The sequence below is a fragment of the Prunus avium genome, chromosome 7, assembly GCF_965620075.1.
Source record: "Prunus avium chromosome 7, drPruAviu1.hap1.1, whole genome shotgun sequence".
Classification (NCBI taxonomy): Eukaryota; Viridiplantae; Streptophyta; class Magnoliopsida; order Rosales; family Rosaceae; genus Prunus; species Prunus avium.
Genome location: NC_142290.1, coordinates 18,281,297 through 18,308,225, shown reverse-complemented (window position 1 = coordinate 18,308,225; position 26,929 = coordinate 18,281,297).

Sequence of the window (26,929 nt, the reverse complement as noted above, 5' to 3'; positions counted from 1 at the left end):
TCCCACCATATTATGATATTGCCTAAGTTTTGGGCTCGATCCGAAATCAATAGGTGTGAGAAATTGGACAATTCAAGTTCAACGGCAGTTCGTTCCTACTGGGAGTGGTTGGTGTATTCCATACTTCTAGCGATTGGATTTCACTCAAAACTCACCAAATGACTCCTCACACCATGTTATGATATTGCCAAAGTTTTGGGCTCGATCCGAAATCAATAGGTGTTCCAAATTGGACAATTCAAGTTCAACGGCAGTTCGTTCCTAATTGGAGTGGTTAGTGTATTCCATACTTCTAGCGATTGGATTTCCCTCAAAACTCACCAAATGACTCCTCCCACCATATTATGATAGTTTTGGGCACGATCCGAAATCAATAGGTGAGAGAAATTGGACAATTCAAGTTCAATGGCAGTTCGTTCCTAATTGGAGTGGTTGGTGTATTCCATACTTCTAGCGATTGGATTTCACTCAAAACTCACCAAATGACTCCCCCAACCATATTATGATGTTGCCCAAGTTTTGGGATCGATCCGAAAGCAATAGATCTTCCGAATTGGACAATTCAAGTTCAACGGCAGTTCGTTCCTAATTGGAGTGGTTGGTGTATTCCATATATCTAGCGATTGGATTTCACTCAAAACTCACCAAATGACTCCTCCCACCATATTATGATGTTGCGCAAGTTTTGGGCTCGATCCGAAATCAGTAGGTGTGAGAAATTGGTCAATTCAATTTCAACGAAAGTTCGTTCCTAATTGGAATGGTTGGTGTATTCCATACTTCTAGCGATTGGATTTCACTCAAAACTCACCAAATGACTCCTCCCTCCATATTATGATGTTGCCCAAGTTTTGGGCTCGATCCGAAATCAATAGGTGTGAGAAATTGGACAATTCAAGTTCAACGGCAGTTCGTTCCAAATTTGAGTGGTTGCTGTATTCCATACTTCTAGCGATTCGATTTCACTCAAAACTCACGAAATGACTCCTCCCACCATATTATGATGTTGCCCAAGTATGGGTCTCGATCCGAAATCAATAGGTCTTCCAAATTGGAGTGGTTGGTGTATTACATACTTTTAGCGATTGGATTTCACTCAAAACTCACCACATGACTCCTCCCACCATATTATGATGTTGCCCAAGTTTTGGGCTCGATCCTAATTCAATAGGTGTGAGAAATTGGTCAATTCAATTTCAACGACAGTTCTTTCCTAATTGGAGTGGTTCGTGTATTCCATACTTCTAGCGATTGGATTTCACTAAAAACTAACCAAATGACTCCTCCCACCATATTATGATGTTGCCCAAGTTTTGGGCTCGATCTGAAATCAATAGGTGTTCCAAATTGGACAATTCAAGTTCAATGGCAGTTCTTTCCTAATTGGAGTGGTTGGTGTATTCCATACTTCTAGCGATTGAATTTCACTCAAAACTCACCAAATCACTCCTCCCACCATATTATGATGTTGCCCAAGTTTTGGGCTCGATCTGAAATCAGTAGGTGTTCCAAATTGGACAATTCAAGTTCAATGGCAGTTGTTTCCTAATTGGAGTGGTTGGTGTATTCCATACTTCTAGCGATTGAATTTCACTCAAAACTCACCAAATGACTCCTCCCACCATATTATGATGTTGCCCAAGTTTTGGGCTCGATCCGAAATCAATAGGTGTTCCAAATTGGATAATTCAAGTTCAACGGCAGTTCGTTCCTAATTGCAGTGGTTGGTGTATTCCATACTTCTAGCGATTGGATTTCACTCAAAACTAACCAAATGACTCCTCCCACCATATTATGATGTGGCCCAAGTTTTGGGCTCGATCCGATATAATAGGTGTGAGAAATTGGACAATTCAAGTTCAACGGCAGTTCGTTCCTAATTGGAGTGGTTGCTGTATTCCATACTTCTAGCAATTGGATTTCACTCCAAACTCACCAATTGACTCCTCCCACCATATTATGATGTTGCCCAAGTTTTGGGCTCGATACGAAATCAATAGGTGTGAGAAATTGGACAATTCACGTTCAACGGCAGTTCGTTCCTAATTGGAGTGGTTGGTGTATTCCATACTTCTAGCGATTGGATTTCACTGAAAACTCACCAAATGACTCCTCCCACCATATTATGATGTTGCCCAAGTTTTGGGCTTGATCCGAAATCAATAGGTCTTCTAAATTTGACAATTAGAGTTCAACGGCAGTTCGTTCCTAGTTGGAGTGGTTGGTGTATTCCACACTTCTAGCGATTGGATTTCTCTCAAAACACACCAAATGACTCCTCCCACCATATTATGATGTTGCCCAAGTTTTGGGCTCGATCCGTAATCAATAGGGGTTCGAAATTGGACAATTCAAGTTCAACGGCAGTTTGTTTCTAATTGGAGTGGTTGGTGTATTCCATACTTCTAGCGATTGGATTTCACTCAAAACTCACCAAATGACTCCTCCCACCATATTATGATATTGCCTAAGTTTTGGGCTCGATCCGAAATCAATAGGTGTGAGAAATTGGACAATTCAAGTTCAACGGCAGTTCGTTCCTACTGGGAGTGGTTGGTGTATTCCATACTTCTAGCGATTGGATTTCACTCAAAACTCACCAAATGACTCCTCACACCATGTTATGATATTGCCAAAGTTTTGGGCTCGATCCGAAATCAATAGGTGTTCCAAATTGGACAATTCAAGTTCAACGGCAGTTCGTTCCTAATTGGAGTGGTTAGTGTATTCCATACTTCTAGCGATTGGATTTCCCTCAAAACTCACCAAATGACTCCTCCCACCATATTATGATAGTTTTGGGCACGATCCGAAATCAATAGGTGAGAGAAATTGGACAATTCAAGTTCAATGGCAGTTCGTTCCTAATTGGAGTGGTTGGTGTATTCCATACTTCTAGCGATTGGATTTCACTCAAAACTCACCAAATGACTCCCCCAACCATATTATGATGTTGCCCAAGTTTTGGGATCGATCCGAAAGCAATAGATCTTCCGAATTGGACAATTCAAGTTCAACGGCAGTTCGTTCCTAATTGGAGTGGTTGGTGTATTCCATATATCTAGCGATTGGATTTCACTCAAAACTCACCAAATGACTCCTCCCACCATATTATGATGTTGCGCAAGTTTTGGGCTCGATCCGAAATCAGTAGGTGTGAGAAATTGGTCAATTCAATTTCAACGAAAGTTCGTTCCTAATTGGAATGGTTGGTGTATTCCATACTTCTAGCGATTGGATTTCACTCAAAACTCACCAAATGACTCCTCCCTCCATATTATGATGTTGCCCAAGTTTTGGGCTCGATCCGAAATCAATAGGTGTGAGAAATTGGACAATTCAAGTTCAACGGCAGTTCGTTCCAAATTTGAGTGGTTGCTGTATTCCATACTTCTAGCGATTCGATTTCACTCAAAACTCACGAAATGACTCCTCCCACCATATTATGATGTTGCCCAAGTATGGGTCTCGATCCGAAATCAATAGGTCTTCCAAATTGGAGTGGTTGGTGTATTCCACACTTCTAGCGGTTGGATTACACTCAAAACTCACCAAATGACTCCCCCCACCATATTATGATGTTGCCCCAGTTTTGGGCTCGATCCGAAATCAATAGGTCTTCCAAATTGGACAATTCAAGTTCAACGGCAGTTCGTTCCTAATTGGAGTGGTTGGTGTATTCCATACTTCTAGCGATTGTATTTCACTCAAAACTCACCAAATGACTCCTCACACCATATTACGATGGTGCCCAAGTTTTGGGCTCGATCCGAAATCAATAGGTGTGAGAAATTGGACAATTCAAGTTCAACGGCAGTTCGCTCCTAATTGGAGTGGTTGGTGTATGCCATACTTCTAGCGATTGGATTTCACTAAAAACTCACCAAATGACTCCTCCCACCATATTATGATGTTGCCCAAGTTTTGGGCTCGATCCGAAATCAATAGGTGTTCCAAATTGGACAATTCAATTTCAACGGCAGTTCGTTCCTAATTGCAGTGGTTGGTGTATTCCATACTTCTAGCGATTGGATTTCACTCAAAACTCACCAAATGACTCCTCCCACCATATTCTGATGTTGCCCAAGTTTTGGGCTCGATCCGAAATCAATAGGTCTTCTAAATTTGACAATTAGAGTTCAACGGCAGTTCGTTCCTAATTGGACTGGTTGGTGTATTACATACTTCTAGCGATTGGATTTCACTCAAAACTAACCAAATGACTCCTCCCACCATATTATGATGTGGCCCAAGTTTTGGGCTAGATCCGAAATAATAGGTGTGAGAAATTGGACAATTCAAGTTCAACGGCAGTTCGTTCCTAATTGGAGTGGTTGCTGTATTCCATACTTCTAGCAATTGGATTTCACTCAAAACTCACCAATTGACTCCTCCCACCATATTATGATGGTGCCCAAGTTTTGGGCTCGATGCGAAATCAATAGGTGTGAGAAATTGGACAATTCACGTTCAACGGCAGTTCGTTCCAAATTGGAGTGGTTGGTGTATTCCATACTTCTAGCGATTGGATTGCACTCAAAACTCACCAAATGACTCCTCCCACCATATTATGATGTTGCCCAAGTTTGGGGCTCGTTCCGAAATCAATAGGTGTGAGAAATTGGACAATTCAAGTTCAACGGCAGTTCGTTCCTAATTGGAGTGGTTAGTGTATTCCATACTTCTAGCGATTGGATTTCACTCAAAACTAACCAAATGACTCCTCCCACCATATTATGATGTTGCCCAAGTTTTGGGCTCGATCCGAAAGCAATAGGTCTTCCAAATTGGACAATTCAAGTTCAACGGCAGTTCGTTCCTAATTGCAGTGGTTGGTGAATTCCATACTTCTAGCGATTGGATTTCACTCAAAACTCACCAAATGACTCCTCCCACCAAATTATGATGTTGCCCAAGTTTTGGGCTCGATCCAAAATCAATAGGTGTTCCAAATTGGACAATTCAAGTTCAACGGCAGTTTGTTCCTAATTGGAGTGGTTGGTGTATTCCATACTTCTAGCGATTGGATTTCTCCCAAAACTCACCAAATGACTCCTCCCACCATATTATGATGTTGCCCATGTTTTGGGCTCGATCCGAAATCAATAGGTGTGCGAAATTGGACAATTCAAGTTGAACGGCAGTTCATTCCTAATTGGAGTGGTTGGTGTATTCCATACTTCTAGCGATTGGATTTCACTCAAAACTCACCAAATGACTCCTCCCACCATATTATGATGTTGCCCAAGTTTTGGGCTCGGTCCGAAGTCAATAGGTGTGAGAAATTGGACAATTCAAGTTCAACGGCAGTTCGTTCCTAATTGGAGAGGTTGGTGTATTCCATACTTCTAGCGAATGGATTTCACTCAAAACTCACCAAATGACTCCTCCCACCATATTATGATGTTGCCCAAGTTTGGGGCTCGATCCGAAATCAATAGGTGTGAGAAATTGGACAATTCAAGTTCAACGGCAGTTCGTTCCTAATTGGAGTGGTTGGTGTATTCCACACTTCTAGCGATTGGATTTCACTCAAAACTCACCAAACGACTCCCCCCACCATATTATGATGTTGCCCAAGTTTTGGGCTCGATCCGAAATCAATAGGTCTTCCAAATTGGACAATTCAAGTTCAACGGCAGTTCGTTCCTAATTGGAGTGGTTGGTGTATTCCATACTTCTAGCGATTGGATTTCACTCAAAACTCACCAAATGACTCCTCCCACCATATTATGATGTTGCACAAGTTTGGGGTTCGATCCGAAATCAATAGGTGTTAGAAATTGGACAATTCAAGTTCAACGGCAGTTCGTTCCTAATGGGAGTGGTTGGTGTATTCCATACTTCTAGCGATTGGATTTCACTCAGAACTCAACAAATGACTCCTCCCACCATATTATGATATTGCCCAAGTTTTGGGCTCGATCCGAAATCAATAGGTGTTCCAAAATGGACAATCCAAGTTCAACGGCAGTTCGTTCCTAATTGGAGTGGTTGGTGTATTCCATACTTCTAGCGATTGGATTTCACTCAAAACTCACCAAATGACTCCTCCCACCATATTATGATGTTGCCCAAGTTTGGGGCTCGATCCGAAATCAATGGGTGTGAGAAATTGGACAATTCAAGTTCAACGGCAGTTCGTGCCTAATTGGAGTGGTTGGTGTATTCCATACTTCTAGCGATTGGATTTCACTCAAAACTCACCAAAGGACTCCTCCCACCATATTATGATGTTGCCCAAGTTTTGGGCTCGATTCGAAATCAATAGGTGTGAGAAATTGGAAAATTCAAGTATAACGGCAGTTCGTTCCTAATTGGAGTGGTTGGTGTATTCCATACTTCTAGAGATTGGATTTTACTCAAAACTCACGAAATGACTCCTCCCACCATATTATGACATTGCAAAAGTTTTGGGCTCGATCCGAAATCAATAGGTGTGAGAAATTGGACAATTCAAGTTCAACGGCAGTTCGTTCCTAATGGGAGTGGTTGGTGTATTCCATACTTCTAGCGATTGGATTTCCCTCAAAACTCACCAAATGACTCCTCCCACCATATTATGATGTTGCCCAAGTTTGGGGCTCGATCCGAGAAATTGGACAATTCAAGTTCAACGGCAATTCGTGCCTAATTGGAGTGGTTGGTGTATTCCATACTTCTAGCGATTGGATTTCACTCAAAACTCACGAAATGACTCCTCCCACCATATTATGACGTTGCAAAAGTTTTGGGCTCGAGCCGAAATCAATAGGTGTGAGAAATTGGACAATTCAAGGTCAACGGCAGTTCGTTCCTAATTGGAGTGGTTGGTGTATTCCATACTTCTTGCGATTGGATTTCACTCAAAACTCACCAAATGACTCCTCCCACCATATTATGATGTTGCCCAAGTTTTGGGCTCGATACGAAATCAATAGGTGTTCCAAATTGGAAAATTCAAGTATAACGGCAGTTCGTTCCTAACTGGAGTGGTTGGTGTATTCCATACTTCTAGCGATTGGATTTCACTCAAAACTCACCAAATGACTCCTCCCACCATATTATGATATTGCCCAAGTTTTGGGCTCGATCCGAAATCAATAGGTGTTCCAAATTGGACAATTCAAGTTCAACGGCAGTTCGTTCCTAATTGGAGTGGTTGGTGTATTCCACACTTCTAGCGATTGGATTTCACTCAAAACTCACCAAATGACTCCCCCCACCATATTATGATGTTGCCCAAGTTTTGGGCTCGATCCGAAATCAATAGGTCTTCCAAATTGGACAATTCAAGTTCAACGGCAGTTCGTTCCTAATTGGAGTGGTTGGTGTATTCCACACTTCTAGCGATTGGATTTCACTCAAAACTCACCAAATGACTCTTCCCACCATATTATGATATTGCCCAAGTTTTGGGCTCGATCCGAAATCAATAGGTGTTCCAAAATGGACAATCCAAGTTCAACGGCAGTTCGTTCCTAATTGGAGTGGTTGGTGTATTCCATACTTCTAGCGATTGGATTTCACTCAAAACTCACCAAATGACTCCTCCCACCATATTATGATGTTTCCCAAGTTTGGGGCTCGATCCGAAATCAATAGGTGTGAGAAATTGGACAATTCAAGTTCAACGGCAGTTCGTGCCTAATTGGAGTGGTTGGTGTATTCCATACTTCTAGCGATTGGATTTCACTCAAAACTCACCAAATGAATCCTCCCACCATATTATGATGTTGCCCAAGTTTGGGGCTCGATCCGAAATCAATAGGTGTGAGAAATTGGACAATTCAAGTTCAACGGCAGTTCGTGCCTAATTGGAGTGGTTGGTTTATTCCATACTTCTAGCGATTGGATTTCACTCAAAACTCACCAAAGGACTCCTCCCACCATATTATGATGTTGCCCAAGTTTTGGGCTCGATTCGAAATCAATTGGCGTGAGAAATTGGAAAATTCAAGTATAACGGCAGTTCGTTCCAAATTGGAGTGGTTGGTGTATTCCATACTTCTAGAGATTGGATTTTACTCAAAACTCACGAAATGACTCCTCCCACCATATTATGACGTTGCAAAAGTTTTGGGCTCGATCCGAAATCAATAGGTGTGAGAAATTGGACAATTCAAGTTCAACGGCAGTTCGTTCCTAATTGGAGTGGTTGGTGTATTCCATACTTCTAGCGATTGGATTTCACTCAAAAATCACGAAATGACTCCTCCCACCACATTATGACGTTGCAAAAGTTTTGGGCTCGAGCCGAAATCAATAGGTGTGAGAAATTGGACAATTCAAGTTCAACGGCAGTTCGTTCCTAATTGGAGTGGTTGGTGTATTCCATACTTCTTGCGATTGGATTTCACTCAAAACTCACCAAATGACTCCTCCCACCATATTATGATGTTGCCTAAGTTTGGGGCTCGATCCGAAATCAATAGGTGTGAGAAATTGGACAATTCAGGTTCAACGGCAGTTCGTACCTAATTGGAGTGGTTTGTGTATTGCATACTTCTAGCGATTGGATTTCACTCAAAACTCACCAAATGACTCCTCCCACCATATTATGATGTTGCTCAAGTTTTGGGCTCGATCCGAAATCGATAGGTGTTCCAAATTGGAAAATTCAAGTATAACGACAGTTCGTTCCTAACTGGAGTGGTTCGTGTATTCCATACTTCTAGGGATTGGATTTCACTCAAAACTCACCAAATGACTCCTCCCACCATAACATGATGTTGCCCAAGTTTTGGGCTCGATCCGAAATCAATAGGTGTTCCAAATTGGACAATTCAAGTTCAACGGCAGTTCGTTCCTAATTGGAGTGGTTGGGGTATTGCATACTTCTAGCAATTGGATTTCCCTCAAAACTCACCAAATGACTCCTCCCACCGTATTATTATGTTGCCCAAGTTTTGGGATCGATCCGAAATCAATAGGTGTTCCAAATTGGACAATTCAAGTTCAACGGCAGTTCGTTCCTAATTGGAGTGCTTGGTGTATTCCATACTTCTAGCGATTGGATTTCACTCAAAACTCACCAAATGACTCCTCCCACCATATTATGTTGTTGCCCAAGTTTTGGGCTCGATCCGAAATCAATAGGTCTGAGAAATTGGACTATTCAAGTTCAACGGCAGTTCGTTCCTAATTGGAGTGGTTGGTGTATTCCATACTTCTAAAGATTGGATTTCACTCAAAACTCACCAAATGACTCCTCCCACCATATTATGATATTGCCCAAGTTTTGGGCTCGATCCGAAATCAATAGGTGTTCCAAAATGGACAATCCAAGTTCAACGGCAGTTCGTTCCTAATTGGAGTGGTTGGTGTATTCCATACTTCTAGCGATTGGATTTCACTCAAAACTCACCAAATGACTCCTCCCACCATATTATGATGTTGCCCAAGTTTGGGGCTCGATCCGAAATCAATAGGTGTGAGAAATTGGACAATTCAAGTTCAACGGCAGTTCGTGCCTAATTGGAGTGGTTGGTTTATTCCATACTTCTAGCGATTGGATTTCACTCAAAACTCACCAAAGGACTCCTCCCACCATATTATGATGTTGCCCAAGTTTTGGGCTCGATTCGAAATCAATTGGTGTGAGAAATTGGAAAATTCAAGTATAATGGCAGTTCATTCCTAATTGGAGTGGTTGGTGTATTCCATACTTCTAGAGATTGGATTTTACTCAAAACTCACGAAATGACTCCTCCCACCATATTATGACGTTGCAAAAGTTTTGGGCTCGATCCGAAATCAATAGGTGTGAGAAATTGGACAATTCAAGTTCAACGGCAGTTCGTTCCTAATTGGAGTGGTTGGTGTATTCCATACTTCTAGCGATTGGATTTCACTCAAAAATCACGAAATGACTCCTCCCACCACATTATGACGTTGCAAAAGTTTTGGGCTCGAGCCGAAATCAATAGGTGTGAGAAATTGGAGAATTCAAGTTCAACGGCAGTTCGTTCCTGATTGGAGTGGTTGGTGTATTCCATACTTCTTGCGATTGGATTTCACTCAAAACTCACCAAATGACTACTCCCACCATGTTATGATGTTGCCCCAAGTTTGGGGCCCGGTCCGAATTCAATAGGTGTGAGAAATTGGACAATTCAAGTTCAACGGCAGTTCGTTCCTAATTGGAGTGGTTGATGTATTCCATACTTCTAGCGAGTGGATTTCACTCAAAAGTCACCAAATGACTCCTCCCCCCATATTATAATGTTGCACAAGTTTGGGGTTCGATCCGAAATCAATAGGTGTTCCAAATTGGACAATTCAAGTTCAACGTCAGTTCGTTCCTAGTTGGAGTGGTTGGTGTATTCTACACTTCTAGCGATTGGATTTCACTCAAAACTCACCAAATGACTCCTCCCACCATATTATGATGTTGCCCCAAGTTTGGGGCCTGGTCTGAATTCAATAGGTGTGAGAAATTGGACAATTCAAGTTCAACGGCAGTTCGTTCCTAATTGGAGTGGTTGATGTATTCCATACTTCTAGCGAGTGGATTTCACTCAAAAGTCACCAAATGACTCCTCCCACCATATTCTAATGTTGCACAAGTTTGGGGTTCGATCCGAAATCAATAGGTGTTCCAAATTGGACAATTCAAGTTCAACGGCAGTTCGTTCCTAATTGGAGTGGTTGGTGTATTCCATACTTCTAGCGATTGGATTCCACTCAAAACTAACCAAATGACTCCTCGCACCATATTATGTTGTTGCCCAAGTTTTGGGCTCGATCTGAAATCAATAGGTGTGAGAAATTGGACAATTCAAGTTCAACGGCAGTTCGTTCCTAATTGGTGTGGTTGGTGTATTCCATACTTCTAGGGATTGGATTTCACTCAAAACTCACCAAATGACTCCTCCCACCATATTATGATGTTGCCCAAGTTTTGGGCTCGATTCGAAATCAATAGGTGTGAGAAATTGGTCAATTCAATTTCAACGACAGTTCGTTCCTAATTGGAGTGGTTGGTGTATTCCGTCGTTCTAGCGATTGGATTTCACTCAAAACTCACCAAATGACTCCTCCCATCATATTATGATGTTGCCCAAGTTTTGGGCTCGATCCGAAATCAATAGGTGTTCCAAAATTGGACAATTCAAGTTCAACGGCAGTTCGTTCCTAACTGGAGTGGTTGGTGTATTCCATACTTCTAGCCATTGGATATCACTCAAAACTCACCAAACGACTCCTCCCACCATATTGTGTTGTTGCCCAAGTTTTGGGCTCGATCCGAATTCAGTAGGTGTTCCAAATTGGACAATCCAAGTTCAACGGCAGCTCGTTCCAAATTGGAGTGGTTGGTGTATTCCATACTTCTAGCGATTGGATTTCACTCAAAACTCACCAAATGACTCCTCCCGCCATATTATGATGTTGCCCAAGTTTTAGGCTCGATTCGAAATCAATAGGTGTGATAAATTGGACAATTCAAGTTCAACGGCAGTTCGTTCCTAACTGGAGTGGTTGGTGTATTCCACACTTGTAGCGATTGGATTTCACTCAAAACTCACCAAATGACTCCTCCCACCATATTATGATGTTGCCCAAGTTTTGGGCTCGATTCGAAATCAATAGGTGTGATAAATTGGACAATTCAAGTTCAACGGCAGTTCGTTCCTAACTGGAGTGGTTGGTGTATTCCACACTTCTAGCGATTTGATTTCACTCAAAACTCGCCAAATGACTCCTCCCACCATATTATGATGTTGCCCAAGTTTTGGGCTCGATCCAAAATCAATAGGTGTTCCAAATTGGTCAATTCAAGTTCAACGGCAGTTCGTTCATAATTCGAGTGGTTGGTGTATTCCATACGTCCAGCGATTGGATTTCACTCAAAACTCACCAAATGACTCCTCCCACCATATTATGAGGTTGCCCAAGTTTTGGGCTCGATCCGAAAGCAATAGGTCTTCCAAATTGGACAATTCAAGTTCAACGGCAGTTCGTTCCTAATGGGAGTGGTCGGTGTATTCCACACTTGTAGCGATTGGATTTCACTCAAAACTCACCAAATGATTCCTCCCACCATATTATGATGTTGCCCAAGTTTTAGGCTCGATTCGAAATCAATAGGTGTTCCAAATTGGACAATTCAAGTTCAACGGCAGTTCGTTCCTAATCGGAGTGGTTGGTGTATTCCATACTTCGAGCGATTGGATTTCACCCAAAACTCACCAAATGACCCCTCCCACCATTTTATTATGTTGCCAAGGTTTTGGGCTCGATCCGAAATCAATAGGTGTTCCAAATTGGACAATTCAAGTTCAAAGGCAGTTCGTTCCTAATTAGAGTGGTTGTTGTATTCCATACTTCTAGCGATTGGATTTCACTCAAAACTCACCAAATGACTCCTCCCACCATATTTTGTTGTTGCCCAAGTTTGGGGCTCGATCCGAAATCAATAGGTGTGATAAATTGGACAATTCAAGTTCAACGGCAGTTCGTTCCTAACTGGAGTGGTTGGTATATTCCATACTTCTAGCGATTGGATTTCACTCAATACTCACCAAATGACTCCTCCCACCATATTATGATGTTGCCCAAGTTTTGGGCTCAATCCGAAATCAATAGGTCTGAGAAATTGGTCAATTCAATTTGAACGACAGTTCGTTCCTAATTGGAGTGGTTGGTGTATTCCATACGTCCAGCGATTGGATTTCACTCAAAACTCCCCAAATGACTCCTCCCACCAAGTTATGATGTTGCCAAAGTTTTGGGCTCGATCCGAAATCAATAGGTGTTCCAAATTGGACAATTCAAGTTCAACGGCAATTCGTTCCTAATTGGAGTGGTTGGTGTATTCCACACTTCTAGCGATTGGATTTCACACAAAACTAACCAAATGACTACTCCCACCATAATATGATGTTGCCCAAGTTTTGGGCTCGATCCAAAATCAATAGGTGAGAGAAATTGGACAATTCAAGTTCAACGGCAGTTCGTTCCTAACTGGAGTGGTTGGTGTATTCCATACTTCTTGCGATTGGATTTCACTCAAAACTCACCAAATGACTCCTCCCACCATATTATGATGTTGCCCAAGTTTTGGGCTCGATCCGGAATCAATAGGTGTTCCAAATTGGACAATTCAAGTTCAACGGCAGTTCGTTCCTAACTGGAGTGGTTGGTCTATTCCATACTTCTTGCGATTGGATTTCACTCAAAACTCACCAAATGACTCCTCCCAACATATTATGATGTTGCCCTAGTTTTGGGCTCTATCCGAAATCAATAGGTGTTCCAAATTGGACAATTCAAGTTCAACGGCAGTTCGTTCCTAATTGGAGTGGTTGGTGTATTCCTTAATTCTAGCGATTGGATTTCACTCGAAACTCACCAAATGACTTCTCCCACCATATTATGATGTTGCCCAAGTTTTGGGCTCGATCCGAAATCAATAGGTGTTCCAATTTGAACAATCCAAGTTCAACGGCAGTTCGTTCCTAATTGGAGTGGTTGGTGTATTCCATACTTCTAGCGATTGGATTTCACTCAAAACCCACGAAATGACTCCTCCCACCATATTATGTTGTTGCCCAAGTTTTGGGCTCGATCCGAAATCAATAGGTGTTCCAAATTGGACAATTCAAGTTCAACGGCAGTTCGTTCCTAATTGGAGTGGTTGGTGTATTCCATCCTTCTAGCGATTGGATTTCATTCAAAACTCACCAAATGACTCCTCCCACCATATTATAATGTTGCCCAAGTTTTGGGCTCGATCCGAAATCAATAGGTCTGAGAAATTGGTCAATTCAATTTGAACGACAGTTCGTTCCTAATTGGAGTGGTTGGTGTATTCCATACATCCAGCGATTGGATTTCACTCAAAACTCACGAAATGACTCCTCCCACCATGTTATGATGTTGCCCTAGTTTTGGGCTCGATCCGAAATCAATAGGTGTTCCAAATTGGACAATTCAAGTTCAACGGCAATTCGTTCCTAATTGGAGTGGTTGGTGTATTCCATACTTCTAGCGATTGGATTTCAATCAAAACTCACCAATTGACTCCTCCCACCATATTGTGTTGTTGCCCAAGTTTTGGGCTCGATCCGAAATCAGTAGGTGTTCCAAATTGGACAATTCAAGTCCAACGGCAGTTCGTTCCTAATTGGAGTGGTTGGTGTATTCCATACTTCTAGCGATTGGATTTTACTCAAAACTCACCAAACGACTCCGCCCACCATATTGTGTTGTTGCCCAAGTTTTGGGCTCGATCCGAAATCAGTAGGTGTTCCAAATTGGACAATTCAAGTCCAACGGCAGCTCGTTCCAAATTGGAGTGGTTGGTGTATTCCATACTTCTAGCGATTGGATTTCACTCAAAACTCACCAAATGACTCCTCCAACCATATTATGATGTTGCCCAAGTTTTGGGCTCGATCCGAAGTAAATAGGTGTGATAAATTGGACAATTCAAGTTCAACAGCAGTTCGTTCCTAATTGGAGTGGTTGGTGTATTCCATACTTCTAGCAATTAGATTTCACTCAAAACTCACCAAATGACTCCTCCAACCATATTAAGATGTTGCCCAAGTTTTAAGCTCGATCCGAAGTAAATAGGTGTGAGAAATTGGACAATTCAAGTTCAACGGCAGTTCGTTCCTAATAGGATTGGTTGGTGTATTCCATACTTCTAGCGATTGGATTTCACTCAAAACTCACCAAATGATTACTCCCACCATATTATGATGTTGCGCAAGTGTTGGGTTTGATCCGAAATCAATAGGTGTTCCAAATTGGACAATTCAAGTTCCACGGCAGTTCGTTCCTAATTGGAGTGGTTGGTGTATTCCATACTTCTAGCGATTGGATTTCACTCAAAACTCACCAAATGACTCCTGCCACCATATTATGATGTTGCCCCAAGTTTGGGGCCCGGTCCTAAATCAATAGGTGTGAGAAATTGGACAATTGAAGTTCAACGGCAGTTCGTTCCTAATTGGAGTGGTTGGTGTATTCCATACTTCTAGCGATTGGATTTCACTCAAAACTCACCAAATGACTCCTCCCACCATATTATGATGTTGCCCAAGTTTTGGGCTCCATCCGAAATCAAAAGGTGTGAGAAATTGGTCAATTCAATTTCAACGACAGTTCGTTCCAAATCGTAGTAGTTGTTGTATTCCATACTTCTAGTGATTGGATTTCACTCAAAACACACCAAATGACTCCTCCCACCATATTATGATGTTGCCCCAAGTTTGGGGCTCGGGCCGAAATCAATAGGTGTGAGAAATTGGACAATTCAAGTTCAACGACAGTTCGTTCCTAATGGGAGTGGTTGGTGTATTCCATACTTCTAGCGATTGGATTTCACTCAAAACTCACTAAATGACTCCTCCCACCATATTATGATGTTGTCCAAGTTTTGGGTTGGATCCGGAAACAATAGGTGTGAGAAATTGGACAATTCAAGTTCAATGGCAGTTCGTTCCTAATTGGAGTGGTTAGTGTATTCCATACTTCTAGCGATTGGATTTCACTCAAAACTCACCAAATGACTCATCCCACCATATTATGATGTTGCCCGAGTTTTGGGCTCGATCCGAAATCAATAGGTGTGAGTAATTGGTCAATTCAATTTCAACGACAGTTCGTTCCTAATCGGAGTAGTTGTTGTATTCCACACTTCTAGCGATTGGATTTCACTCAAAACCCACCAACTGACTCCTCCCACCATATTATGATGTTGCCCAAGTTTGGGGCTCGATCCGAAATCAATAGGAGTGAGAAATTGGACAATTCAAGTTCAACGGCAGTTCGTTCCTAATTGGAGTGGTTGGTGTATTCCACACTTCTAGCGATTGGATTTCACTCAAAACTCACCAAATGACTCCTCCCACCATATTATGATGTTGCCCAAGTTTTGGGATCGATACGAAAACAATAGGTGTTCCAAATTGGACAATTTAAGTTCAACTGCAGTTCGTTCCTAATTGGAGTGGTTGGTGTATTCCTTACTTTTAGCGATTGGATTTCACTCAAAAGTCTCCAAATGACTCCTCCCACCATATTATGGTGTTGCACAAGTTTGGGGTTCGATCCGAAATCAATAGGTGTTCCAAATTGGACAATTCAAGTTCAACGGCAGTTCGTTCCAAATGGGAGTGGTAGGTGTATTCCATACTTCTAGCGATTGGATTCCACTCAAAACTAACCAAATGACTCCTACCACCATATTATGATGTTGCCCAAGTTTTGGGATCGATCCGAAATCAATAGGTGTTCCAAATTGGACAATTCAAGTTCAACGGCAGTTCGTTCCAAATTGGAGTGGTTGGTGTATTCCATACTTCTAGCGATTGGATTTCACTCAAAACTCACCAAATGAATCCTCCCACCGTACTATGATGTTGCCCAAGTTTGGGGCTCGATCCAAAATCAATAGGTGTGAGAAATTGGAAAATTCGAGTTCAACGACAGTTCGTTCCTAATTGGAGTGGTTAGTGTATTCCATACTTCTAGCAATTGGATTTCACTAAAAACTCACCAAATGACTCCTCCCACCATAATATGATGTTGCCCAAGTTTTGGGCTCGATCCGAAATTAATAGGTATTCCAAATTGGACAATTCAAGTTCAACGGCAGATTGTTCCTAATGGGAGTGGTTGGTGTATTCCATACTTCTAGCGATTGGATTTCACTCAAAACTCACCAAATGACTCCTCCCACCATATTATGTTGTGGCCCAAGTTTTGGGCTCGATCCGAAATCAATAGGTCTGAGAAATTGGACTATTCAAGTTCAACGGCAGTTCGTTCCTAATTGGAGTGGTTGGTGTATTCCATACTTCGAGCGATTGGATTTCACTCAAAACTCACCAAATGACTCCTGCCACCATATTATGATGTTGCCCCAAGTTTGGGGCTCGGTCCGAAATCAATAGGTGTGAGAAATTGGACAATTCAAGTTCAACGTCAGTTCGTTCCTAGTTGGAGTGGTTGGTGTATTCTACACTTCTAGCGATTGGATTTCACTCAAAACTCACCAAATGACTCCTCCCACCATATTATGATGTTGCCCCAAGTTTGGGGCCCGGTCCGAATTCAATAGGTGTGAGAAATTGGACAATTCAAGTTCAACGGCAGTTCGTTCCTAATTGGAGTGGTTGATGTATTCCATACTTCTAGCGAGTGGATTTCACTCAAAAGTCACCAAATGACTCCTCCCACCATATTATAATGTTGCACAAGTTTGGGGTTCGATCCGAAATCAATAGGTGTTCCAAATTGGACAATTCAAGTTCAACGGCAGTTCGTTCCTAATAGGATTGGTTGGTGTATTCCATACTTCTAGCGATTGGATTCCACTCAAAACTAACCAAATGACTCCTCGCACCATATTATGTTGTTGCCCAAGTTTTGGGCTCGATCTGAAATCAATAGGTGTGAGAAATTGGACAATTCAAGTTCAACGGCAGTTCGTTCCTAATTGGTGTGGTTGGTGTATTCCATACTTCTAGGGATTGGATTTCACTCAAAACTCACCAAATGACTCCTCCGACCATATTAAGATGTTGCCCAAGTTTTGGGCTCGATCCGAAATCAATAGGTGCGAGAAATTGGTCAATTCAATCTCAACGACAGTTCATTCCTAATCGTAGTAGTTGTTGTATTCCATATTTCTAGTGATTGGATTTCACTCAAAACACACCAAATGACTCCTCCCACCATATTATGATGTTGCCCCAAGTTTGGGGCTCGGGCCGAAATCAATAGGTGTGAGAAATTGGACAATTCAAGTTCAACGGCAGTTCGTTCCTAATTGGACTGGTTGGTGTATTCCATACTTCTAGCGATTGGATTTCACTCAAAACTCACCAAATGACTCCTCCCACCATATTATGACGTTGCCCAAGTTTTGGGCTCGATCCGAAATCAATAGGTGTGAGAAATTGGACAATTCAAGTTCAACGGCAGTTCGTTCCTAATTGGAGTGGTTGGTGTATTCCACACTTCTAGCGATTGGATTTCACACAAAACTCACCAAATGACTCCTCCCACCATATTATGTTGTTGCCCAAGTTTTGGCCTCGATCCGAAATGAATAGGTATTCCAAATTGGACAATTCAAGTTCAACGGCAGTTCGTTCCTAATTGGAGTAGTTGGTGTATTCCATACTTCTAGCAATTGGATTTCACTCAAAACTCACCAAATGACTCCTCCCACCATATTATGATATTGCCCAAGTTTGGGGCTCGATCCGAAATGAATAGGTGTGAGGAATTGGACAATTCAAGTTCAACGGCAGTTCGTTCCTAATTGGAGTGGTTGGTGTATTCCATACTTCTAGCGACTGGATTTCACTCAAAACTCACCAAATGACTCCTCCCACCATATTATGATGTTGCCCAAGTTTTGGGCTCGATCCGAAATGAATAGGTCTTCCAAATTGGACAATTCAAGTTCAACGGCAGTTCATTCCTAATTGGAGTGGTTGGTGTATTCCATACTTCTTGCGATTGGATTTCACTCAAAACTCACCAAATGACTCCTGCCACCATATTTTGAGGTTGCCCAAGTTTTGGGCTCGATCCGAAATCAATAGGTGTGAGAAATTGGAGAATTCAAGTTCAACGGCAGTTCATTCCTAATTGGAGTGGTTGGTGTATTCCATACTTCTAGCAATTGGATTTCACTCAAAACTCAACAAATGACTCCTCCCACCATATTATGGGGTTGCCCAAGTTTTGGGCTCGATCCAAAATCAATAGGTGTGAGAAATTGGACAATTCAAGTTCAACGGCAGTTCGTTCCCAATTGGACGGGTTGGTGTATTCCATACTTCTAGCGATTGGATTTCACTCAAAACTTACCAAATGACTCCTCCCACCATATTATGATGTTGCCCACGTTTTGGGCTCGATCCGAAATCAATAGGTGTGAGAAATTGGACAATTCAAGTTCAACGGCAGTTCGTTCCTAACTGGACTGGTTGGTGTATTCCATACTTCTAGCGATTGGATTTTACTCAAAACTCACCAAATGACTCCTCCCACCATATTATGATGTTGCCCAAGTTTTGGCCTCGATCCGAAATGAATAGGTGTTCCAAATTGGACAATTCAAGTTCAACGCCAGTTCGTTCCTAATTGGAGTGGTTGGGGTATTCTATACTTCTAGCGATTGGATTTCACTCAAAACTCACCAAATGACTCCTCCCACCATATTATGATGTTGCCCACGTTTTGGGCTTGATCCGAAATCAATAGGTGTGAGAAATTGGACAATTCAAGTTCAACGACAGTTCGTTCCTAATTGGAGTGGTTGGTGTATTCCATACTTCTAGCGATTGGATTTCACTCAAAACTCACCAAATGACTCCTCCCACCATATTATGATGTTGCCCAAGTTTTGGGCTCGATCCAAAATCAATAGGTGTGAGAAATTGGAGAATTCAAGTTCAACGTTAGTTCGTTCCTAATGGGAGTGGTCGGTGTATTCCATACTTCTAGCGATTGGATTTCACTCAAAACTCACCAAATGACTCCTCCCACCATATTATGATGTTGCCCAAGTTTGGGGCTCGATCCGAAATCAATAGGTGTTCCAAATTGGACAACTCAAGTTCAACGGCAGTTCGTTCCTAATTGGAGTGGTTGGAGTATTCCATACTTCTAGCGGTTGGATTTCACTCAAAACTCACCAAATGACTCCTCCCACCATATTATGATGTTGCCCAAGTTTTGGGATCGATCCGAAATCAATAGGTGTGGGAAATTGGACAATTCAAGTTCAACGGCAGTTCGTTCCTAATTGGAGTGGTTGGTGTATTCCATACTTCTAGCCATTGGATTTCACTCAAAACTCACCAAAGGACTCCTCCCACCATATTATGATGTTGCCCAAGTTTTGGGCTCGATTCGAAATCAATAGGTGTGAGAAATTGGACAATTCCAGTTCAACGGCAGTTCGTTCGTAATTGGAGTGGTTGGTGTATTCCATACTTCTAGCGATTGGATTTCACTCAAAACTCACCAAATGACTCCTCCCACCATATTATGATGTTGCTCAAGATTTGGGCACGATCCGAAATCAATAGGTGTTCCAAATTGGACAATTCAAGTTCAACGGCAGTTCGTTCCTAATTGGAGTGGTTGGTGTATTCCATACTTCTAGCGATTGGATTTCCCTCAAAACTCACCAAATGACTCCTCCCACCATATTATGATGTTGCTCAAGATTTGGGCACGATCCGAAATCAATAGGTGTTCCAAATTGGACAATTCAAGTTCAACGGCAGTTCGTTCCTAATTGGAGTGGTTGGGGTATTCCATACTTCTAGTGATTGGATTTCACTCAAAACTAACCAAATGACTCCTCCCACCATATTATGATGTTGCCCAAGTTTTGGGCTCGATCCGAAATCAATAGGTGTGAGAAATTGGACAATTCAAGTTCAACGGCAGTTCGTTCCTAATTAGAGTGGTTGGTGTATTCCATACTTCTAGCGATTGGATTTCACTCAAAACTCACCAAATGACTCCTCCCACCATATTATGATGTTGCCCAAGTTTGGGGCTCGATCCGAAATCAATAGGTGTTCCAAATTGGACAATTCATGTTCAACGGCAGTTCGTTCCTAATTGGAGTGGTTGGTGTATTCCATACTTCTAGCGTTTGGATTTCACTCAAAACTCACCAAATGACTTCTCCCACCATATTATGTTGTTGCCCAAGTTTGGGCTCGATCCGAAATCAATAGGTGTTCGAAATTGGACAATTCAAGTTCAACGGCAGTTCGTTCCTAATTGGAGTGGTTGGTGTATTCCAAACTTCTAGCGATTCGATTTCACTCAAAACTCACCAAATGACTCCTCCCACCATATTACGATGTTGCCCAAGTTTGGGGTTCGATCCGAAATAAATAGGTGTGAGAAATTGGACGATTCAGGTTCAACGGCAATTCGTTCCTAATTGGTGTGGTTGGTGTATTCCACACTTCTAGCGATTGGATTTCACTCAAAACTCACCAAATGACTCCTCCCACCATATTATGACTTTGCCCAAGTTTTGGGCTCGATCCGAAATCAATAGGTGTTCCAAATTGGACAATTCAAGTTCAACGGCAGTTCGTTCCTAATTGGAGTGGTTGGTGTATTCCATACTTCTAGCGATTGGATTTCACTCAAAACTCACCAAATGACTCCTCCCACCATAATATGATGTTGCCCATGTTTTGGGCTCGATCCGAAATCAATAGGTGTGAGAAATTGGACAATTCAAGTTCAACGACAGTTCGTTCCTAATTGGAGTGGTTGGTGTATTCCATACTTCTAGCGATTGGATTTCCCTCAAAACTCACCAAATGACTCCTCCCACCATATTATGATGTTGCTCAAGATTTGGGCACGATCCGAAATCAATAGGTGTTCCAAATTGGACAATTCAAGTTCAACGGCAGTTCGTTCCTAATTGGAGTGGTTGGGGTATTCCATACTTCTAGTGATTGGATTTCACTCAAAACTAACCAAATGACTCCTCCCACCATATTATGATGTTGCCCAAGTTTTGGGCTCGATCCGAAATCAATAGGTGTGAGAAATTGGACAATTCAAGTTCAACGGCAGTTCGTTCCTAATTGGAGTGGTTGGTGTATTCCATACTTCTAGCGATTGGATTTCACTCAAAACTCACCAAATGACTCCTCCCACCATATTATGATGTTGCCCAAGTTTGGGGCTCGATTCGAAATCAATAGGTGTTCCAAATTGGACAATTCATGTTCAACGGCAGTTCGTTCCTAATTGTAGTGGTTGGTGTATTCCATACTTCTAGCGATTGGATTTCACTCAAAACTCACCAAATGACTTCTCCCACCATATTATGTTGTTGCCCAAGTTTGGGCTCGATCCGAAATCAATAGGTGTTCGAAATTGGACAATTCAAGTTCAACGGCAGTTCGTTCCTAATAGGAGTGGTTGGTGTATTCCATACTTCTAGCGATTGGATTTCACTCAAAACTCACCAAATGACTCCTCCCACCATATTATGATGTTGCCCAAGTTTTGGGCTCGATCCAAAATCAATAGGTGTGAGAAATTGGACAATTCATGTTCAACGGCAGTTCGTTCCTAATTGGAGTGGTTGGTGTATTCCATACTTCTAGCGATTGGATTTCCCTCAAAACTCACCAAATGACTCCTCCCACCATATTATGATGTTGCTCAAGATTTGGGCACGATCCGAAATCAATAGGTGTTCCAAATTGGTCAATTCAAGTTCAACGGCAATTCGTTCCTAATTGGAGTGGTTGGTGTATTCCATACTTCTAGCGATTGGATTTCCCTCAAAACTCACCAAATGACTCCTCCCACCATATTATGATGTTGCCCAAGTTTGGGGTTCGATCCGAAATCAATAGGTGTGAGAAATTGGACAATTCAAGTCCAACGGCAGTTCGTTCCTAATAGGAGTGGTTGGTGTATTCCATACTTCTAGCGATTGGATTTCACTCAAAACTTACCAAATGACTCCTCCCACCATATTATGATGTTGCCCAAGTTTGGGGCTCGATCCGAAATCAATTGGTGTGAGAAATTGGACAATTCAAGTTCAACGGCAGTTCGTTCCTAATTGGAGTGGTTGGTGTATTCCATACTTCTAGCAATTGGATTTCACTCAAAACTCACCAAATGACTCCTCCCACCATATTATGATGTTGCCCAAGTTTTGGGCTCGATCCGAAATCAATAGGTGTTCCAAATTGGACAATTCAAGTTCAACGGCAGTTCGTTCCTAATTTGAGTGGTTGGTGTATTCCATACTTCTAGCGATTGGATTTCACTCAAAACTCACCAAATGACTCCTCCCACCATATTATGCTGTTGCCCAAGTTTTGGGCTCGATCCGAAATCAATAGTTGTTCCAAATTGGACAATTCAAGTTCAACGGCAGTTCGTTCCTAATTTGAGTGGTTGGTGTATTCCATACTTCTAGCGATTTGATTTCACTCAAAACTCACCAAATGACTCCTCCCACCATATTCTGATGTTGCCCAAGTTTTGGGCTCGATCCGAAATCAATAGGTGTTCCAAATTGGACAATTCAAGTTCAACGGCAGTTTGTTCCTAATTGGAGTGGTTGGGGTATTCCATACTTCTAGCGATTGGATTTCACTCAAAACTCACTGTTGCGTAGATACAGCTGCACCAAAATGGATTCAGTTGCATCCTCAACTTGTGATACTCGCAAGTGCACGAGCCGTTCGGTAGTATAGTGTATGTAGGTGCGAGGTCGATCCCACGAGGATTGGTGATTGAATGATTCAATTCCTTTTCCCTACACAAAACAGAAATGAAAAAGAAAGGAAATAAATACAACAAGAAAATAGGAAATAACTCAAGCAAATAAGTTCCCAAGTTCAATTAGATTAATGGATTGATTCTAGCTAAAGTATGATTAAGCCATGGTGTGTGGTCATAACCTTGTGTTCCTAATTCCCTAATTTGATCATTTGTTGTCTAACCTAAAATTAAGCATTAGGAACCCATTAAGCATAGAAGAACAATTTAAACAACCAAGCATGTATCTAATCCCTGTTGTCGAATGTCCATACATACTCTTCCTATTCATAGTTCAATTCAAATTAAAGCATGGTGTATACTCTTAATTCAAACCAAGATAGCTAACATGCAAGCCTAAATGGTGATCAATCATTCAAACTAGCATATTAACTTATAAGCATAATGAATAAGAACAAAAACCATAATTGAAACTTGGAAACTAATTCAACTTGAAAACTTAAGAAAAGAATTTACATTACAAAGAAAAATAAACTACAACTAAGAAGCAAAAGGAAAGCTAGAATTGAGAACTAGAAAGCAAAATTAAGAGAATTTGAGGGAGAGAAAGGAAGGGAGCTCTAGAGAAGTGTTTGAGAGCTCTCCCCCTTGGGGTGTGTTTACTAGCTTAGAGAACTTCTCTATTTATAGGCCTAGGGGAAGTGAAAATCTGAATTCAATATGACTAATGCATACAACACTTGTATTATAAAATCTGAATTGGTTGATGCACTTCACCAATAAATCCCACCAGCAGCCCTAGCTCATCTTCATGTCACCATGACCAAGCTTCCAACCAGAAACAATAGCTCATCCTGAGGTCAGCATGACCAGCAACTTCAAGGGCTTACAATTTGGGCTTCTCTTAAGCAAATGACGACTTTAAGTACTCCAAATTGAAGTTCAGAATGTGTCTGATCCAACCACACAAGTATTGGCCCAATCTAAGCTCGGATGAAGAAGTTAAGGCTAAAACAAATTGTTAACTCGTTTTGCTCGCTGACAAAAATCCATCCTGAGCATGGTTCTGTGTTTGCTAGGTGACAGACTCCATATTTATCCAATGGGGCTGAATTTTGGATATGTTATAGTATACACCAATTGGAACAACTTTCATGAAGAATGCGGCCTCATCCGAGCTGTGTAGGTTGCTGAAACAGATCTTGCAATGTGACCCACGAAACTGGACTGGCAAGAGGCTGTAGGAAAAATGAGTTTGTCTTTAAGCACTTCTTCCCTTTATCCAAATCAGGCTTTAACATGCATGGATTACATCATTTCCTATCCAAAGCCATCATTGTTACCTAAAGCTGAAAGATAAACACAAAAAGGATTAAAAGCACAAGTTTAACTCAAAAACATAACCAAATCATAAGCTAGAAGGGTACAAAATGATATACAATTATTGAACCGATCAAATACCCCCAAACCTAGATTTTGCTAGTCCTCGAGCAAAACAACACAAAACAAAGTTAAAAACAAAACAAGAAGTTAACTAGACCACTTTCGTAGGTAACTCGATTGCATTGAGCGTATGCAACAAGCCTTTAAACCTCTAGGCATCCTTAGTAGGAGGAGTTGTGTCTCCTGAGGGTTTAACAGAAACGATACCCACAAACATTTTACTAACTCTACAAAACAAAGTGGTTAGAAAACTTATTAGATTTGTTAGTCCTTAAGCAAAAATAAAAGAAACACAAAAACAAAAATAATTACAAAAACAAAACAAACATAAAAATAAAAATAAAAAAATAAAAACTCAAAACAATCTTTCCGAACATTTTATGAAGAGAAATGACTCATGCACATGACTCAAAAGTTTAAAAGCTCAATTTTAGACATTATTTACAAGGTGGCAAAGTTCAAAACATAACATGTTCAAAGTGTGATAGCCAAATGCAACAAATTCCCCAATCTTAGTTTTCACACAATTTCAAAAATCATACCAAGCACAAATGCAACTTCAAATCTCACCGAAGTTGTCCTCTCACAAATGAGTCACTCAGAAGAGGGCTACAATGCAACACTCAATTATAAACATGAGATTAGAGTTAAATCATAAGGGACTTAACTCAAAATAGGAAGATGAAGAACTTGCATTAATATGATCTCAAGAAGGATGCCAAACACTTAAAAGTAGAAAAATGGATGCAATTCAACCACATGACATTTAAGATCAATTTAGGTCTTTAGTATAGGTTGTAATGGGGCCAAGGGTGTAAGGTGAGTAAGAAATGAAAGGTATGGATAATACAAAGTCCAAGGAACTCGCAATGTAAGAGCATAAAACAATTGTTTACAAGACTTCGAATCATCACTGTTGGCGCTAAATCTGAACAGATAGAGATGAGTGCAACTTACAAACGAGATGGACGATCGAGAGATCGATTGAATATTGGATGCCGATTCTTCCTGTCCTTGGATGCTGATCCTGAATAGAAAGAAGTCGAGACTCGTGAGGTCTATGGAACCGGTGTGGAACCGGTGTGGAACCAGCCTAAGACCCTCCGATGCCGAAGTAAGTTTGTTGTTTTAAAAGCTCTTGCTGTTGACCATATAGAAGTATAAAAGTCAAGCTGAAAAGTCTTACCCCTGTATTGTAGTGGAAGGGGCCTATTTATAGAGGGCATTTAGTATGCTCTCAGTGCTCATTTTCGATGTGGGACTCGTGGGAGGGCCTTCTGAGGTCGACACGAGTCCTTAGATATTTTGGGCGGGTACTTCGAGGTTGATTCTCTACAATCGGTAGGGGATGCCGATTGTAGACGAGTTGGGCTCGTAATGGCTGTTCGCAGCTTTGAGACAATTCCATCGGTGGCCGATGCCGATTGTCCGAGGCCTTGGGTACTTGGGCGAGTTTATAAGATCCACGTGTCGTTGTACGAGTGGAGGGTCAGATATGGTACAAACAGTAGTCCCCCAAGTTGCCGATTGAGAAGCTTCTCGGTTGGGGACTTGAATGTGTATTCGGCATTCTGACCCGGACACAATGGTCCCATAGTTGCCGATGGTGGTATGTAGTCCCCCAAGTGCCCAAGGGAGAGCTTGGATAAGAGACGGCATGATGTGCCGATTGTTGCAAGGGGTGAGTGAAAACTCATGAATATGCGGCTGTCGTTCGGCACGAGAGGTGAGTGAAAACTCGACGATGTGCGCCTGCCGTTCGGCACGAGAGGTGAGTGAAAACTCAACGATGTGCGCCGGCCGTTCGGCACGAGAGGTGAGTGAAAACTCATCGATGTGCGCTGGCCGTTCGGCACGAGAGGTGAGTGAAAACTCAACGATGTGCGCCTGCCGTTCGGCACGAGAGGTGAGTGAAAACTCATCGATGTGCGCCGGCCGTTCGGCACGAGAGGTGAGTGAAAACTCATAGATGTGCGCCTTCCGTTCGCTAGTGGAGTTGTGCTCGAAGGTGGCTAGATCTGCCACGTTCGGGAAGTTGAAGCGTTGCAACTGACGTTTGGTCTCAGAGTTCTTTATTTTGAGATATGGGTTGATCGATAAGCGATTCCCACAGACGGCGCCAATCTGTTGGCGCTAAATCTGAACAGATAGAGATGAGTGCAACTTACAAACGAGATGGACAATCGAGAGATCGATTGAATATTGGATGCCGATTCTTCCTGTCCTTGGATGCTGATCCTGA